This window comes from Microtus pennsylvanicus, chromosome 15 (genome assembly GCF_037038515.1).
Source record: "Microtus pennsylvanicus isolate mMicPen1 chromosome 15, mMicPen1.hap1, whole genome shotgun sequence".
NCBI classification, from domain to species: Eukaryota; Metazoa; Chordata; class Mammalia; order Rodentia; family Cricetidae; genus Microtus; species Microtus pennsylvanicus.
This window is the reverse complement of record NC_134593.1, coordinates 28311439-28329310: the sequence shown is the minus strand read 5'-3', so window position 1 is coordinate 28329310 and position 17872 is coordinate 28311439. Positions and strand designations below refer to the sequence as shown.

Sequence of the window (17872 nt, the reverse complement as noted above, 5' to 3'; positions counted from 1 at the left end):
AGTGCACTTACAATGAAGCCTCTATGCATAAGGTTCAGGGACCACAGCTGATGAGGGTGTGGAAAGGTTATAAGAGCCAGAGGATCAGAATCCCTGCTGGTAGGTAGTGTGTGCTAGACATTACAGGGAAGCAGCACCCACACAACTCAACAATATGGCTGCTTCAACAGACGGGCATAATGACATCACAGCTGACATGCTCTTGTCATAGGAGGAATGCTCCAGGTCTCCATCCCTAAGTGAAAAGCAATGGATCATCAATAACTGTGATTAGGGCACTTACAAAGAGGCTCATCTCGAAAGAAAGTTGATTCTTGCTCTCTCAGCAATAAATAATGTATATAAGAACAATACTAATGAATGTGCTCATTGGGTGTGTATGTGTGTGTGTGTGTGTAACAATAATGATTAAGGACAGGTCATAAATTTGAAAGTAGTGGTGGAAGGAGTTGGAAGAGGAAAAGAAAAGATAGATATGATATAAATATGGTACTCATGCATAAAATTTTTCAAAATTTGGATAAAAGAAATTATCAGTACACTTTTCACTTCAAGTATTATAGTTCTGAAACATTAGATTAAAAGAAATGTTTAATGCAGTCCTTGAGAAGAAATGAGGTCTGAGACTCTGCAAAGGCCAGGATGGTGAAGAATCTTATTTCCATTGTTTAAATGTCTAAGTGGCACAATTTTTTTCAAGATGTACAAGTACAAAGTGTCTAGCTGACTAGCCATGGAGGGTTAGTTGGGCAGTTTTGACCATAATCCTATCCTCAAATTATTGATATGAGAAGGAGAACCAGATGTTATATAAACAGACAAGGAATAGAACTTTTTACTTTATAAAAGAAGAAAAAAAAATGTTTCTAACGGATGCTGGTTCTAGAAATTTTAATGATTCCCCCGCCAAAAAAATGTTGAGGACACAGTATTTATAGCATTCAATCCGTTTACTTTTCCAAGTCATTGTGAGTCAGATGGTGCCTTTTAGCATCTGTAACCTAGGAATAGAGATGTGGATGAGGACCACTAGAGCATGCTTGGCTATTGCACAATAAGCAACATGACTAACAGATTCCTGAGGGTAAAATCTAGAAGGACTTGGGTAGCCAGCACGGGCTTGAAGATCAGAACTTTGAGGGGAGAAGCTACTGATGTGAATGTTGGAGATGGGGTGGGCCAGCTTGTGGAACTGAGAGATGATACTGAAGTAGCAATAACATGGGAGAGGGCAGTAGAGAAAAACAAACACTCACACAACAGCATCAGAACACAGTCATCTTATGCCACTCACTTGGTACCATGGCCACCAGCATCTTCTTCATGGGTACCCATTGCAAGTGAATAATCTTAGGTCTCACAGTGACTGATGTAAGAGAAGCAATAAAGGGCCATCAAGAGAAAATATTTTCTGGTCAAGAAATTAGAATCTTTGGTCTTGGTGGAGATCTTAACATTCTAGTTGGGTAAGATCAATAAATAGCCTGGCTAAGGGACCACTCCTCAAGAATGTGGACCATCTGTAGAAATTTGGATTCACCTTAAGCTATGCTAAAAAGATAGACAAAAATAATCATTTCTTTAACGAGATACCCTCAGGAATCTTTTAGCCTTGGTGATTGTTGTGTGAAAATCGTGTACGTTTTTGTGGTTTTCATCCACATCTCTGTTTCTAGCTTTTTTATGCAAAAATATATCATCGGAATCACAATGACTTGGTAAAATAAACCAAATCAAATGGCATGAACATTATGCCTTCCTTAATACTTTTTTGGGGGAAATTTTGCTAGAACCAGCATCCTTAAGAAACACTTGTTTTCTACTATGAAGCAAACTGCTTTTCTTTCCCAGGGCTCCTATATTCGTTTATGTAGGTTTGGCTAGAACCTAGACTTTATTTGGTAAGGTTTAATATTTTCCTTTTTGCTTTTTCTTTCAAAATACAATTTTCCTAATACTATGGGCTTCCTTACTCTTTCTGTGAAACCCTCCCTCCCTGATTTGTGACTGCCTGATTCCCTGTGACTGGTCCCTATGCTAGTAACTCCTCCATGTTTCTTCTTGGGCAGATTCTGAGATCTACACATTGCCTGCCCTGGGAAGTTTCCCTTTTAGACTGCAATAAAATAGTCCTTGAGATTATAAATTTCTTTAAGAATTATTTTATTAATGAGATTAAGAATCTCAAGAGGGCCTCCAATTGCCCAGGTAGGTATCATAGACACAGCTACAACCTGCCTGTTAACTGTTTGTGTACTTCTTAGGAATATTAAAGCTCAGTAAGTACCATCCATTGGAAAACTTCTGTCTCAACTCTGGGATGATGATTGGTTGTACATTAGAAGGATGTTGATGTTGATAGCGGAGTCTTTTAAAAATACGTTTACTCCAGTCTCTCACTGAGAAATTCTGGCTTACTTGGTTTTAGATGAGGCTAGCTGGATACTCCAGAAAAGATAATTAGATTTTTTTTTTGCTGTCATGAGAGAGATATACAGAATAGAGAGTAGAGATTGTTATAAACACGATAGGCAAAAACTAAATTTATGCAAATGAGAACAACTTTAAAATTGGTTAAGTCTTCAGAGGTCCTTGAGTAAAAGAGGCAGTAATTGACACCCATGCATCTGTCCTGTTTTTAGAAGAAAATCTTGTACGTGTGTGTGTGTGTGTGTGTGTGTGTGTGTGTGTGTGTAAAATCTGAAGGAGATCAGGACATGGCTGCTCCGAGGTTGAGGAGAAAGTTTTTAATTATGGAGTTGTGGGAGAGTACAAACAGAGGCATCTGGAAGGATCCAGACTGAACCAGGCCATGAAGGAGAGAAAAGGGGAGGGAGAGCAAGAGAGGAAGAGGGCCAAGGGAGAGGGGGATGAAGAGAACCAAGAAGAAGCCAAGAGAAACAAGAGAGCCAAGAGAGTACACAGCTGAAATGGCAAGGTTATATAAGAACAAGAAGCTGGGGGGAAGGGAGGCAAAGGCCTAGGGCTGGAGAGGTTTAGGGTAGGGAGTGAGGTGAGACATGCAGGGAGGAGCCACAGGTACCTGAGTGAGCCTCCTGGCCACCTTGTACTATGGTTTGCTAATAGGTACCATAGTTAGCCATTAGTCTTGAGATTCTTTTTTTAATATTTTATTTATTAATTTTTTTAAATTACCAATCTAAATTCCCACTCCCTGCCCTCCTCCTACTCCCTCCACACACTCTCCCACCCCACCCCCATCTAATCCTAAGAAAGAGTAAGGCACTTTGCTTCCTGGAAGGTTCAAGGCCCTCCCTACTATATCTAGGCTGAGCAAGGTATCTATCGAAAGAGAACAGGATCCCAAAAAGCCAGTACATGCAGTAGAGATAAATCCCAGTGCCACTGCCAGTGGCCCCTCAGTCTGCCCCAGCCATACTTGTCTTGAGTTTCTTTAGGACTTGACATTATCCATGTGTTTTCTAGGCATGGTTTTTTTAGGTTGTGGCATTTTTTTCTTTAATTAGTGTATGGAGAGTCTTTACCATGATAGACCGTTGAATTTTGTCAATTGTTTCCACTATAGCCATTGAGATGATCATGTGTCTTTCATCCTTGATTCTGTGAACATTTGTTAAAATTGAGTGCATTAGCTAATTTTCATGTATTGAACCCCTCTTGCATGCCCAGGATGAATTTGATCTAGTTAGACAGTCCTTTTAATGTGTTTACACTTTGGTTAGCTAGGACTGTGCTGAGGACTTTGGTAGCTGTGCTTCTGAGAATATTGGTCTACAACCTTTCCTTTATAAAATCTTTGTTTGGCTTCAGTATTAGGACAGTGTTCAGCTCAGAAGATGAATCTGGAACTTGTCTCACTCTCTCAGTGTTTTGGGAGTGTTTAATAAGGATCAGTGTTAATTCTTCTTTAAATGTTTAGACTTCAGCAGTAAAGACATCTATTCCTGGGCCTTACTTTGAAAGGGTTTTGATCACTAATTCGAACTCTTAATTTAATCCCAGGCAACAAGACAAGAGCAATAAATAAAAGAGGCTTCCCACATATAAAAGGAAACAGCAATTTTCATTCTTCTGCTGCTGATATAATGAAATCTGTAGAAAACTTAAAGATTCCACATAGGAAAAAAATGCTACAGCTAAGCAATAGATAAAGCAAAGGGCAGGATATAAAGTCAGCGTAGAAAAACCTAAGTATTTCTACATGTTAAAAATGAACAACCAAGAAAGGAAATGAAAAAGAATACCATCTAGGGTGTGGAGTGGCTCAATGGTCAAGAGCAGAGGATCTGAGCAGAGGATCTTGCAGAGGATCTGAGATTTTCCAGTATCCACATAACATCCCACAAGTGTCTGTAACTTCAGTTCCAGCACCCTCTTACGGGTTTTTTGGGCAGTGTAGACATATGTTGCATATACATATATGCAGGAAAATACATTAGACAAAAATGACACACTATTTTTTTAAATAAAAGAAAAGAGGCATAAAAACGCCTTGAGAAGAAGGATGAGAAATATGTGGAAAGGGCTCCACAAAAGGGGAGGGACACAAATATAGTTGAGTACTAGCCAAGGAATCCCCTCAGTGCGGGAGGAATAAAGGAGAAACAGGAAGGGAAGGTTATATATTAGTTAACAACAACAACAAAACCCACCTCACTTTTCCTTGAAATACATGTTGGTCAAAAAGTTGCAAAGAATTCTGGTGTGTGGTTTTTGGTTTGTTTGCTTTTTTGTTTTTGCAGTTTTTTTTCTTTGTGAGCATTTGAAAAGGACATTAATTCAGTTTGTCAGATCTTTAAATTGCATGGAAAACAAGAAAGAAAACTTGATACTTAGGTATTTAAGAGTATCTATGGGTCTGAAGAAGTGTATCTCTCTCGGATATTATTCAGAAATGAGATAATTGCTGCTTCATTTCCTTACTCATGCTTGGATTCCTGAGACCCAAGATTTGTGTTTTATAGGATAGCTGGTATAAAATGCTAAGAATAAAGTTTCAACGGCGCTTCAGTTGTATGCAACCAAGCACCAGCTTACCACTGTCTTAAAAAAATTTGTTTGTTTGTTAATCTCAGCTGCAGTTTCCCCTTATTTCCCTCCTTTCAGTGCCTCCACCTCCTCTTTCTGTCCCCATCCCATCAGCTCCCCCTCTGTTTAGGAAAGGGCAGGTCTCCCATGAGTATCAACAAACCATGGCACATCAAGCTGTAGAAAGACTAAGTACCTCCCATGTATTAAGCATGGGCAAGGCCACCCGGTACGAGGAGGAAAGTCCAAGAATCAGTAAAAGAGTCATAGATGGCCCTGCTCCCACTGTTAGGAGTCCCCCAGTTGTCAGCAGAGAGGCTTCATCTGGCAACCGATAGAAACAGTGCAGACCCACAGCCAAACATTAGGCGGAGTTAGGAGAGCCCTACAGTGCACCACTGTTTTAAACCAGGGTACAGACTCTTTCCATCTCCAATACCAATATGTTCAAGTGTTAAATGATTTTGTTACCCACCAACATGGCTGTGTGGTGGTGAACAGTGCCACGGACTCTTTGTGGAGGGTTATTTCCTCGCTTCAAAAGTAGGGCTTTTAATATTCTCTTAGCAGTATTGTAAAGATTCAAAAGTCAACAATCATTAGATGCTGACACAAGGCCTATTCCAAATAGAAAAAGACTATTTTAACTCCTCATTTTTTTGGGGGGGGGGGAAGGTATCCTTTTCAGAGACCAACCATATATATATATATATATATATATATATATATATATATATATATATATATATATATATATAATTTTTACATAATCAGTGTTTCTGCTTCAAAGAAAGTAGAGTTTTTTTTTTTTTTAAGTAAAAGCTATGCTGTACATTCCAAAAGTGACAAGTCAAGTGACAGTTTGGATGTGATAGGAAGATGTCCTTTTTAGGGTGGAGAAGTCCCAAGGGTAGTGCTTATACTATTATCTCTATCTTCACACTAAACTGTACCATGAACACCAGGCACTCTGAAAATGTTGGGTGCAGATCTCACATTTTCAGGTGCATCTGACCAGTTCTCCCATGAAGCCAAAAGAAAATGAATCCCAAATGACCTCCGGCTCTTCCAGGACAAGTGTGGCTTTCCTTGAAGCCAGTCATTCAATGTACCTCTTCCCCTGATGTGGATCCTGCGAGTTCCTTGCCAAACAATTCCTGTAACAAAGACTACAAAATCCCCAATGTTTTCTTTCAAAATCGCGCAAGCTGCTTTAATCAAAAGAAGATGAGATACAAAACCACTGGGCCATAGCACACCCCGATCCTAATGCAGCGTAGTGATGGAGCACTGAAAAAAATTAAAGGCGGAAGTCTGTTTTGTTTGTTTGCTTGCTTGCTTTATCAGGAGAGAATGGTTTGTACTGTGGAATCAAGAAATAAACTTTAAAATAATTGTTTGAAAGGCAATAGAATTGCTTCAGGGCTAGCAGGAGGGCATAAGGGAGACCAAATGTCGACAGAACGGCAATGCTTGTATTGAGACTAGATGCCACTTTAAGTAATGCTCGACCCACAGATCACGTGCTTCTCCAGAAATTCCATGGACCAGCTCCCGTCCTTGAATGATGTGTGCAAAACATTGACAAATCAGGGCAGAAATTAAGAGAAAAAATATTCAAAATTAGCAGTAGCATTTGGAAGAGCCATTTCCTGTTTTTTGAATTTCATAAGCAAAACAGCTTGGGCTTACCTTTTCTATGATGACTGGCAACTTTAATTTTATCTGTACCCAGTATAGATGAAAAATCATCTATGGATGACTCTTTCTTAATAGCAAGACTGAGAACTTCTGCTCTGGATGTCCCCACCATAGCCCTCTTTATTTCCAATTTTCCTCAGACCATTTCCTCACCCCACAGCTGTTGCTATTTTTTTTTTGTAAGTGTGACTAACTAGACAGTGAAGGGAATGGAGAGTTATTTATTTTGTTCCTTTCTGAATATCCACTTGGTCCAGGGAAGCTGACTGAATGGTTGAGATGGCTGAGACGGAGGAAGGATGTCTAAATTTAGAAAGTATCTCTTTTCTCAAAGAAAGATCTGGTGGCTTTTGGATGGGACCTCTTCCCTTTTCTTCATTCTTAAAGCGTTAAAGTACAGTCAATATTAGCAGTGGTCATTTGTGTCTCATAATTAGATCCACCTGGCCTTCAACAGCTTATTTTATTTAGAATAAAATTTTTATCTTATTTAAAAATTTAAATAAACCTTTTAAGTTAGAGGAAATTTTATTTTATTGGAAATAAAATACTCTTATTTTGCCAGCTAGGATGATGTTGTTCGGTGGCCCCAGGGGAGAATTGCATCCCACATTCCCTTTTCCCTTCCTTCCAGCTTTAGCTTCTCTATATGTGACTACAAGTAGGGGCGACTGGGACAACTCAGGGGAACCTTCTTATCTCAAAATTCTTGGCTCAATTTTTTTTTTTATTGAGAAAAGGAAACAAAAGTTTCCCCCTCCTCCCAGCCTCCCATTTCCCTCCCCCTCCTCCCACCCTTCTCCCCCTCCCTCTCCAGTCCAACGAGCAGTCAGGGTTCCCTGCCCTGTGGAAAGTCCAAGGTCCTCCCCCCTCCGTCCATGTCTAGGAAGGTGAACATCCAAACTGGCTAGGCTCCCACAAAGCCAGAACATTACGTAGGATCAAAATCCCGTGCCATTGTCCTTGGCTTCTCATCAGCCCTCATTGTTCGCCATGTTCAGAGAGTCCGGTTTTATCCCATGCTTTTTCAGTCACAGTCCAGCTGGCTTTGGTGAGCTCCCAGTAGATCAGCCCCACTGTCTCAGTGGGTGGGTGCACCCCTCGTGGTCCTGACTTCCTTGCTCATCTTCTCCCTCCTTCTGCTCCTCATTGGGACCTTGGGAGCTCAGTCCAGTGCTCTAGTGTGAGTCTCTGTTTCTATCTCCATCCATCACCAGATGAAGGTTCTATGGTGATATGCAAGATATTCAACAGTATTGCTATAGGATAGGGTCGTTTCAGGTTCCCTATCCTCATCTGCCCAAGGAACTAACTGGGGACATCACCTTGGGGTCCTGGGAGCCACTCTAGGTTAACCCCTTTGCCACAGTCAGAGTCTCCCAAGATTAAAACATGGACATTTTAATGTGCCACTACCCAGGCTACCATAAACCTCAATGAAAGTACTTTAATCCACCCTTTCACAATCACATTGTGAGATATTTAGGGAGAGATTTCTGTACAGGAAGTGGGTTGAGATGGCTATAGAATGAAGCTTTAAAACTAAAACAAATTAATTAGAAGTACATCTTAAAATCAGTCTAAGTAGGATTAAAAGTCCCAACTTTTCCAGTTATAGTTTATTTCTACAGAAAACAACCTCTTTGTGTCTTACGTTTCTCCTTTGTAAAGTGGATGCTGATGGTACCTACTTCATTAACTTCTGAGGATTAAAAGAGTAATTATTACAAATAATTCTAATTTATGTGTGGAGCATAGTAAATCCTTAATCATATTAGGTCTTCAATATTACTATAAAGGCAAGTATGCATTGCTCTGTACTGCACCAGGCATTATGATTATGATAATTATGCTGAAGGTATTTATATCATTGATGGCTCATAAGGTTTGTGGTGAGTCTTGAGGATTACTTCCTTCCACCTCTAGACCTCCCGAATCTACCGCATCTCTCTTAAATGAGGCTTTTTCAACTAACCTTGAGGTTAATCATGGCATAAATGAAGTTTATGTTGGAGAGATGCCATGAGGTTAAGAGCTGTGTGGAATGAAGATGAAGACTGAGCAGAGAAAGGGGTGAAACTGTGAGGCAGTTAAGATGCAGGAATCTATCTGTTTCATGAGGACCCCAGTAGTGTGACTGGAGCCTTCTGAGGTTGTCTCCCATGGAGCAGTTCCGAGGGGCACTGTTCCTTGTCTTCTCCTGCATGATTAACTCTCTTCCACTGATAGTAAATGAGAGAGAGAGAGAGAGAGAGAGAGAGAGAGAGAGAGAGAGAGAGAGAGATAGAGAGAGAGAGAGAGAGACAGAGACAGAGACAGAGACAGAGATATTGATTGATTCCTGGTAGATGTTAAATACTACCATTCTTATGTTTCCATCCAAATAGCATCTCTCTAGAGTCCTCCTAGAGGAGACTTGCTGGAGGCTCACAGTCTTGGGCTCTCTAATTCCTTTGCAGATGTTGATTTACATGTGATTTTTGATGCTAGCAATAGGAGGTATACCTGAGAGACTTTAGATTAGAATTCAATGAAGCAGTGGACAGAGGAAAGAAGGAGAGGTTCATCCTGCTCAGGATGGCTGTGGCACAGGGAGAGAGGTTTTTCCGTCATCAGTACTCATCTGTCACCTTTTTGTGTTGACTGTGACCTTTCTTCTGCTATCAAAGCAGAGCCATGGTGACGGCAGAGAGAGGGAAGTCAGGAGATCAGGTTAGAACTGACTCTTACAACATTATCAGGAATTTCATAAGCACTTTGGGCCTGATAAGAAATGTTTTTTATTTAATTTATCCAAAAGCTACATTTTTGGTAATTGTACTCTACCCATTGATAATAACATTTCATACAGAAAACAAATTAAGTGACACGGAGAATCCATGATGTCCTTTGCTTCACAGAGCTTGTAAGTAGAACCAGCTCAGATTCTAGCTCCAGGTGCTCTGTGCTTCCTCTCTAGAAGGCTTAGAAAATACCCATTATGTTAACTCCTATCCATTTATCCTCCCATGTTCAGAAACAGGCTCATCATCCACCACATTGAGCTATAGAAAGTCATGACATCTGGGAGGGCCGGCTAATGCTTTCAGACATGAACTATTTTTCCTTTCCAGAATGGCCTTCCCAACATTTTAGGTGCACACAAAGTCTGACACTCACAGGCTGAACTATGAAGGAAGATATTGTTTATCCCTAAAGAAGGAATTGTTAATAGTCTAAGTTTAGGAGAACTGAGGAGAGCTGTCTCAATAATTCCAGGGACTGACGCTTCCCCTGGTCTTCTAACACTCTGCATCATCTTGTTCAGCAAATCTTTCTTGATTGGCTATTTTTCTAATTTGTCTGCTAATGGCTGTGTGGGCAAAAGCAGAAGACTTGGATACAAAACAAAGAGAAGTATTAGGGTTAAAATTATTTCTTCCAGGGACAGCTCCCAGGGTAATATTCTAGAGCATAAATTTAGCTTGGCTGATCTTTTGTGAAGGAAGTAGAGGAGTCTTTATTTATTTTGAAATGCAATAGCCAACGAGTCAGCCTTTGATTCCTCTCCAGATATGGTTGGAAGTACTGAAAAATTCTTCTGCATCTCTGGATCTTGCTGCCCCAGTGTGAATCTTCTTGGTGTCTTTTGTGGGTAACTCTAATCTGCCTTTGATCTCTCTCCCTATTTTTGGTTGTGTGTGCATCGTCATTTACAGTTGGAGAGCTGTTTGCTTCCTTCTATCTAGCTAACTGGACCATTTTCCAGCTGGGGGGCAGGCAGGCATCAATATCCAAAAGCTCCATGACTTTGGTGGCATTGCCACCCACGCCATGCTTGAAGTCAACACGTGTGCATATTATATAAATATGGTGCTATTAACCATCCCTGGGGAATTTATACCAAAGCGATGTGGTTTTTCTTTTTCAGATGGATTAAATAAAATGCTGCTTAATTCCATTGGCTGCTTAACAATGGGTTTGTCCTAGAAGTCATCATATTTAGGCTACATGTGATAGGAAATGGTAAAGGAGCTGGCATTTGTTGAGGCCTCATTATGGCAGGGCTTGAACGTGTGAATTCAAAAAAACTCCATGTTGTTTAGTGAGGAGGTTATTATCATTCTAAAGAATGTCATAGCCCAGCCCAAGGATGCAGAGATGGAAACCCACATGTGGCTGATGTCTTAGAACATCGTCTTTCCTCCTGGACGTCTAGACTTGTGGAGGAGAGCCAGGCAGGTGTGATAGCCAGATATGGTCACAGGTTGGACTTTTGCTTTGTTCTTCCATCTACTTTCATCCAAATGCAGGGGAAGAAGAACTTCAACCACCGACTCTGGCCCTAACATTGTCGTGAACATGGCTTAAAGTTACACAAATGCTTCCCAGAATTGAGCTTTTTTTTTTTAAATCTGTGGAAAGAGTGATTCTAGATTCTCTCTTCCAGCCCTTTTAGCTTATTGTAAGGAATAAGGCTTCCCAAAGCATTTTCACCTGATCTGAGTCTTGAAAAACGAGGGTAATGTCATTGTTGGGTGACAACACAGAGTGTTCATCTCAAGATACTTGGCAGGATAGGACACCTAAGGATCTATGAGTGAGGAGCATAAGGAGGGACAGAGAGACGAAGAAGGACTATATAGCGCCTTGGATACCATTTTAAGTATTTCAGTTTTACCATTTGCGTGGTTAACCAGTGAAATTCCTTAATCTGCCATTCATCTCCAAACTATACTTTACCAGGGTTCCTCAAATCACAGTAATGAGGATGGATCATTGAGTCAGTGAGATGCAAAAACTATAAGGTTTTCTGTGTTACTCTTCCTGTCAAAAGATGACGAGGCCTGCTGTCGTTTATAAGTGCTTTTCCTCTAACACAGAGGCCTCCAATTGCAGCATCAACAAGGAGTGGGAGTTTTCAAAGTTGGGACTAGGTAGAAGGTGATTAGGCCACTGGAGGCCCTGCAGGGCCTGAGTTAGTGTCTGTGAGAGGATGATTTGTTAAGCCACAAAGCTTCCCGTATGATCCTGTGACCTCTTCTATATGTATTCCTACCACCATGCCATATGTCATAAAGCCCTCACCAGAGCCAAGACAATGTGGTAATATGAACCTTTGAACTTCCAGTACTGTGTATTAAGTAAACCTGCTTCCCTTACACATTACCCAGACTCAGGCGTTCCGTGATAGCAGCTTTTAGAAGGGTTTAATACTTCAGCAAGAAAACAGAGCAAAACAGAAAGGAGTTTCTAATGATATACCTGGGGCACAATATCTTCCCTGTTACACTGATCTCAATTGTGTATTTCATACTTTCTTAGTACACATTTAAAATTTTAATCTTTTTGAAATTGAGATTTATTTTTATCATTCATTTATCTTGGTTTGGGAGGGTTTTTTATTTCTAAATACATAAAAGAAACATTGAGTGTGGTAATCTATGGTGCCTTAGACACAATGAAATTCATGTTTATCAGATTCTCAGTTTTTAAAAGCCTTAGAAATATTTCTAATCTGGTTGAAATAAAAAAATGCCATTTGTTTGTTAAGTGGAGAAAATAAAATATAAAAGTTCCCTTGACTCTTTAAGTCTGCAGAGATGCGAGCTGTTTGTTTTCTTGCTTGTTGTCTCTCCGGATTGTTTAGCATGCCAGGCTACTCTGTATTGCAACTGCTGAATTTTTTTTTGAGAAAATCTCTTCCATAAACGAAATAATAAAGTAGTTAGGTTGTTGTTGAAGATGATATGCATAGGTTAACAAACGTATTTGTCAAAAGATCTCGTTTTGAGTTCAGTATTTGGGGGCACCTTAGCCATATCACTTAGACCTTTACAAACTTATATATTAGCTGGCCAATAAAATAGAAACCCAAGGGTTGACAAGATGGCTCAGTGAATCAATGTGGTTGCCATTAAGCCTGAATTCAATCTCTAGAACACTTGAATTGGTGGAAGGAGAGAACCAACTTCTATAAGCTGTCCTCTGACCTCCACATGCATAAGTGACACACACACATGCATATTTATATATGCACATATATGCATGCACACATATATATGTATTTATACATATATACACATTTGTATACACAATAAACAAATGAATAATAAAAATTAAAAAATATAAACTCCAGATTAGCCTTTAAAAATTGCAGGTAGGCAGAAATCAGGTACCATATTCGCAAGGATTATGCAAGACAGTTTTCTTTGCTAGGCTGTTGCTATGAATTTTGTGAGCTCCAAATTACTGCAGAAAACTTAGATACTAATTGCTGCTCCTATCTGTCTGCCCTTTTGTTCATGGTTGATGTGCCACCTATGTGAGACCTCCAGAGACACTTCTTGTCAACGTACTTTGTGATTTGGCTCAGAAATCACATTTTGGTGGAGGATGTGGTATTATGAATGTTCTAGAAGGGAGAGTGCTGTGCCAGGAACCTGAGCCAATTGAAAGCAAAGTGAAAATTCAGAATTATGGAGATTTAATTTCCTGCTGAATAATTCTCCACAAGCTGTGTAAACTTTTCTTCCCTGAACAAATACTCAGAATAAAATACCTCAGATGCTCTTTTCCTTTTTAATAAGAAAATGTTCAGATTACTTGTATGCAGAGTCAAGGGTAGCAGAAGCATGGTGTGCCCACAGCACAGTCTATGTAAGTCACCAAGAATCCTGTGGTACCCTCAGCCCAGGGAGCTTGGAAAGCTGGGTAAGAACTGTTTTTAGAGGTTGATGTCCCAAAGAGCATCACTGATTGCCTGTGGGATAGTTCCCTGCATATAATTTTGTAGTTTTTTAATAAATTATCCACTTATGGAAGATGTATAAGTGGTCTGATGTTTAAAGATTATAGAGTCTCTGATTTCTTAGGGTTCACTTGATCAGGGGAAGCAGTCAACTGTTCACATGAGTGAAAATCAAGGTATAAACGGTAAAAAGTGTTAGTTACTATAAATACACTAAACAAAGCTTTTCCAAGAAAGACACTTGTCTGTGCTCTTAACATTTGAACTAAAATCTAAAATATAAGTAGTAGGTCGTCAGTTGTTAAGAGTATGGATGAGTGTTTAGGCAGCATAAATGTCCTGTGAGGAGTTTCTGGTACAGGGAATGGCTGGGGTCAATTGGACATGATGCAATGAGGCCAGAGAGGAGGATACGGTTAGCATGGGGAAGGACAGTAGTTTGCAGATATCTAAGCTCCCATGGACTGAAGCACAGTGTGAATCCACTCAAGATACTAAGGAAGTGGGAAATCATATGATGTTTAATCATCAACTTCACACAATCTAGAATTACCTAGGAAGAGAGTCACAGTAAAGGATTGTCTCCATTGGGTTGGCTTGTGGGTGTGTCTGTTAGGGCTTGCCTTAATTAAGTTAATGGATATGGGAAGACCCAGCCAACTGTGGGTAGCACCATTCTTTAGGCATGGAGGCCTGAACTGTCAATAGTAGAGAAACTGAGCTGAATATGAAAAGCAAGCCAACAAGTGAGAATGCATCTGTCTTCTGCTCTTAACGGTAGATGTCATATGCCTTGCTAAATTCTGTTCTTGACTTTGGGGCTCTGATGGACCATAACCTAGAATTATGAACTAAAATAAACCATTTCTTCTTTATGTTGCCTCTTCAAGTCAGGGTATTTTATTACAGCAACAGAAATAAAGCTAGTACAAACACCATCAGATTATATTCATGCAGATTACATTGTGTTGCCGGAAATTTGGTTGTGTTGTCACCATTGGGATTGGACCTTGGTTCAGAGGGTGGAGTCCATGTTTATGTATTATCTGTTGTGGCTGATAAGTGACTCTGCCATTTAATCTCAGTTCTCTTATTTGAGATGCATATATTTTCCTGGTATATTTACTGCTGTGTTGCTTTGCTCTATCTTTTTTTCCTGTTTACAAAAGCTCCCCCCATCATTTTGAGTGCTGCCTGGTAGACACAGGAGGACTGCACTGTGTCTAATGGAGAAATTGAGTACACTAGTGATCCTTCTTTCAGAGCGTTCTTTTCAATATCTACCAACTCCTTATTTGCAGACGCTAAGTAGATGACAACAGCCACAAGGATCAAAAATCAATGATATGTGTTTCATGTAGAATGATATTTGACATCACTATTAATTTCTTTGATTTATTTACCTCTTTAAAGAAAGATTTTTATTTTTATTTGTGTGTGTGTGTGTAGGTGTGTGCACACGTGTGCATGCACCTACATCACTAATCTGTGACTTTGGGGCAGGTAGGAGTAGGAGGCAAGGAAGGCAAACGAAAGGATCTTTGCTTACCCTTAGTGCTTCATCATAAATATCCAAAGTATATTTTCTTATTTGATCATTGAAAAGTTTAAATTCTGTGGGCATTTTGACAGCTGGGCTTTCAGTTGTGGTAATGGCTCAACAAGTAATGTGATTGCTGGGCAAGCATACAAGCGTAAGGATCTGAGTTCAGATCTGCAGAATCCATGTGAAGCTGGACTGGACAGTGCACTGTAATTCCAGTGCTACTACAGAAAGGTGGGAGGCAGAGACAGGAGAATCCCCAGAAGCTCATAGACCAACTACCCTGGTATATCCAGTGATGAGCAAGAGAGTATACATTAAACAAAGTAGAAGAGAGGGACCAATGCCTGGAGCTGTCCTCTGAACTCTACATGTGTGCCACAGTATGAATATGCCTGCATCATCAACCCAGAAATGTGTGAGCACATCACACCACACCATACACACACACACACACACACACACACACACACACACACACACACACCGTTTTTTAAACACTGGACTTCAGAAGATGATTGCTTATATTTAAATTTTGGCTCTTCTACTTAAAATGATAAGGTCTTTGTGATAAAAGTATTGTGAATGTGCCATGAATTGATCCACAAAAAGTCCTAAAAGACTTTCTGGCCCAGAACACCTTGATATATAGTGATCCTTTTATGCACACAATCATGTTTCCAATGAACAAACTGAAGCTAAGAAGGAGCAAGAGATTTGTTCAAGGTTAAGTAATAAGTGGGAGACAGAAGCTCTAGTCTGTCTGGGATCCCTTGGCTTTGTGCTTGTTTACTCTTCTCAAGTCAGTCAATGTCAGCAGCCTACTTATATATTATAACTGTGTGTGATACAGAAGGCAATGGCCAGTGTGCTCTTCAAAACGGCATTCAGTAGTCACTGTGACAAGAAATAAATGACTGTGATCACTGATACTGTATAAAAGTCCCCATGCTTGCTTTGGAGTGATGGGCTTCATGTTTGCATATGGCCTGTTCACCTGCCATGTTTCGTGTATCTGCTATTTGTGCTGGTGGTTAGATTCCCTAGACAGTACCTTGAGAACATCACTGAGACAAATCTCAGTAGTAGGAGTTTGCCTTTCCAGGACTCTCTATTGCTTTGTATAATTCATGAAGCTCATTTTGAAATCAGCTGTACTGCAAGCCTAGAAGTTTCCTGTCTCTCATACCTTAGAAGACTAATTACCATTGGCGTACTGAAGAGGGGTCTCATGGATGATGATCCAGCCTTACCTGGACTTTGGACTTAATGGACAGGGATGCAGGAGAGCCAAAAGGCTGCACTCTTTGCAATAGTCAGTATCATAATTCTGGCTGTTTAGTAAGTGTGAAATGAAAGATTAGCTGTTTACATTGCCTTGCAAATTTGTCAACTTAAAAAAAAATAATTACTGTGGTGTGGAATATTTATTATAGATCATCCATCCCTAGGTTAGGAACCAAGTGAGCTTTTTCTGTGTATCTTACTTCAGCTTGTGTTGTTGAGATCATTCACTGCTCAGGCTCCTCAGAGAGCCTAAACTGAATATGCAGCATTCAAAAGGAATCAATAAAGAACTAACTGAAGCTATTACTTCACGCTAAAGGACTCGAAGCTAGAATGACAGCGTTGATAAGTTTTTTTTCTGAAAGTAACCATCGATTTCTCACCTTGATGTCCCTAACCTAGGGAAATCCTTTCTGTGCCAAGAACATTACACTAGAGGAAATATATGATGATTTATTTCTAGTATAGTATGTTAAAGAGTAATGTAGGTCAGAAAGTATATGCAAACAGGATAACACATCCACAGTCAATGGAATCCCAATGAAAATAAAAGTCAAGCGAACTTTTAGAGTCGTGTGCACCTTTTATTTATCTAAAAACATTTTGTTTGAGTACTGTGATAGAGCCTAGGCCTCACTCGTAATATGCAAGAGCTATTTCTGAAAATATATTGTTATAGTTTATTGTTACAATTTGGCTCTTATTCCTGATCTTCTTACTGTCTAGAATCATTTGAGATTAGCATCTCACTTGAGGGAATGCCTACATCAGACTGACTTGTGACTGTGTCTGTGTGAGATTGTCTCCATTGTCAGTTGATGTAGGTGGGCTCAAGCCTACTGTGGAGACTACAAGTGTGTCGGTATAAAAACAAACAAACAAACAAAAACCTCAAAAAGACATTTCTCTATGGTTCTTGTCTTCCATTTCCTTCATGAGCTCTTGCCCTGATTTCTCCCAATAATAAACTGTGACCTGGAAGTATCAGCCAAATAAACCCCTTTTTCTTCTAAGTTACTTTTGGTTCAGAGTCTTTTATCACAGCAACCGAGAGGAACTAGAACTAGAACAATTCTCAAAGAACTAGGTGAAGGTTGGCTTCGAGATAATATCCTTAAATGAGGGGAAAGAATCACCCATGGAAATATAAAACCATATTCACGCTGGGCATTAGGGTTCAGAGTTCTTACTTGATGTATGTAGATCGGCTATCAATACCTGCATTTGTTTCTATGGTGTATTTATTGATATGTTTCACAAACTGTGTGAATTGCACATGCATCTACTTACTGGCAGCTTTCAGCCATAGATTTATAACTTCTGTAGTATGTTCTGATGTTTAAAGTAATACCACAGAACATCCTTGTTTTTACCCATTCATCCTCTGTCTACACTCCTACATTGTTCTATGCTAGAGAGAGTGGATTTTAGGGCTCGTTTCTTTCGTTTTTCTTTCTGAAGGTTCCTGGAGAGCCCTGAAACTCTAGAGAAGGTGTTCTGGGTCCTCCTCCAGACGCAGAGCTTTAATGGTCATTGGATGCTCCTAACTCAGAAAAGGAATAAGCTCTAACTCCAAAGAGTTCCTTAGGGACACTTTTATA

General features: G+C 39.9%; 1 long non-coding RNA gene across 1 annotated transcript in view; it reads left to right on the top strand.

Annotated features, from left to right (window-relative positions):
* Window positions 1-17872, top strand: part of LOC142835466 (uncharacterized) — a 506414-nt gene that overhangs the window by 58435 nt on the left and 430107 nt on the right. The gene's annotated exons all lie outside the window — the stretch shown is intronic.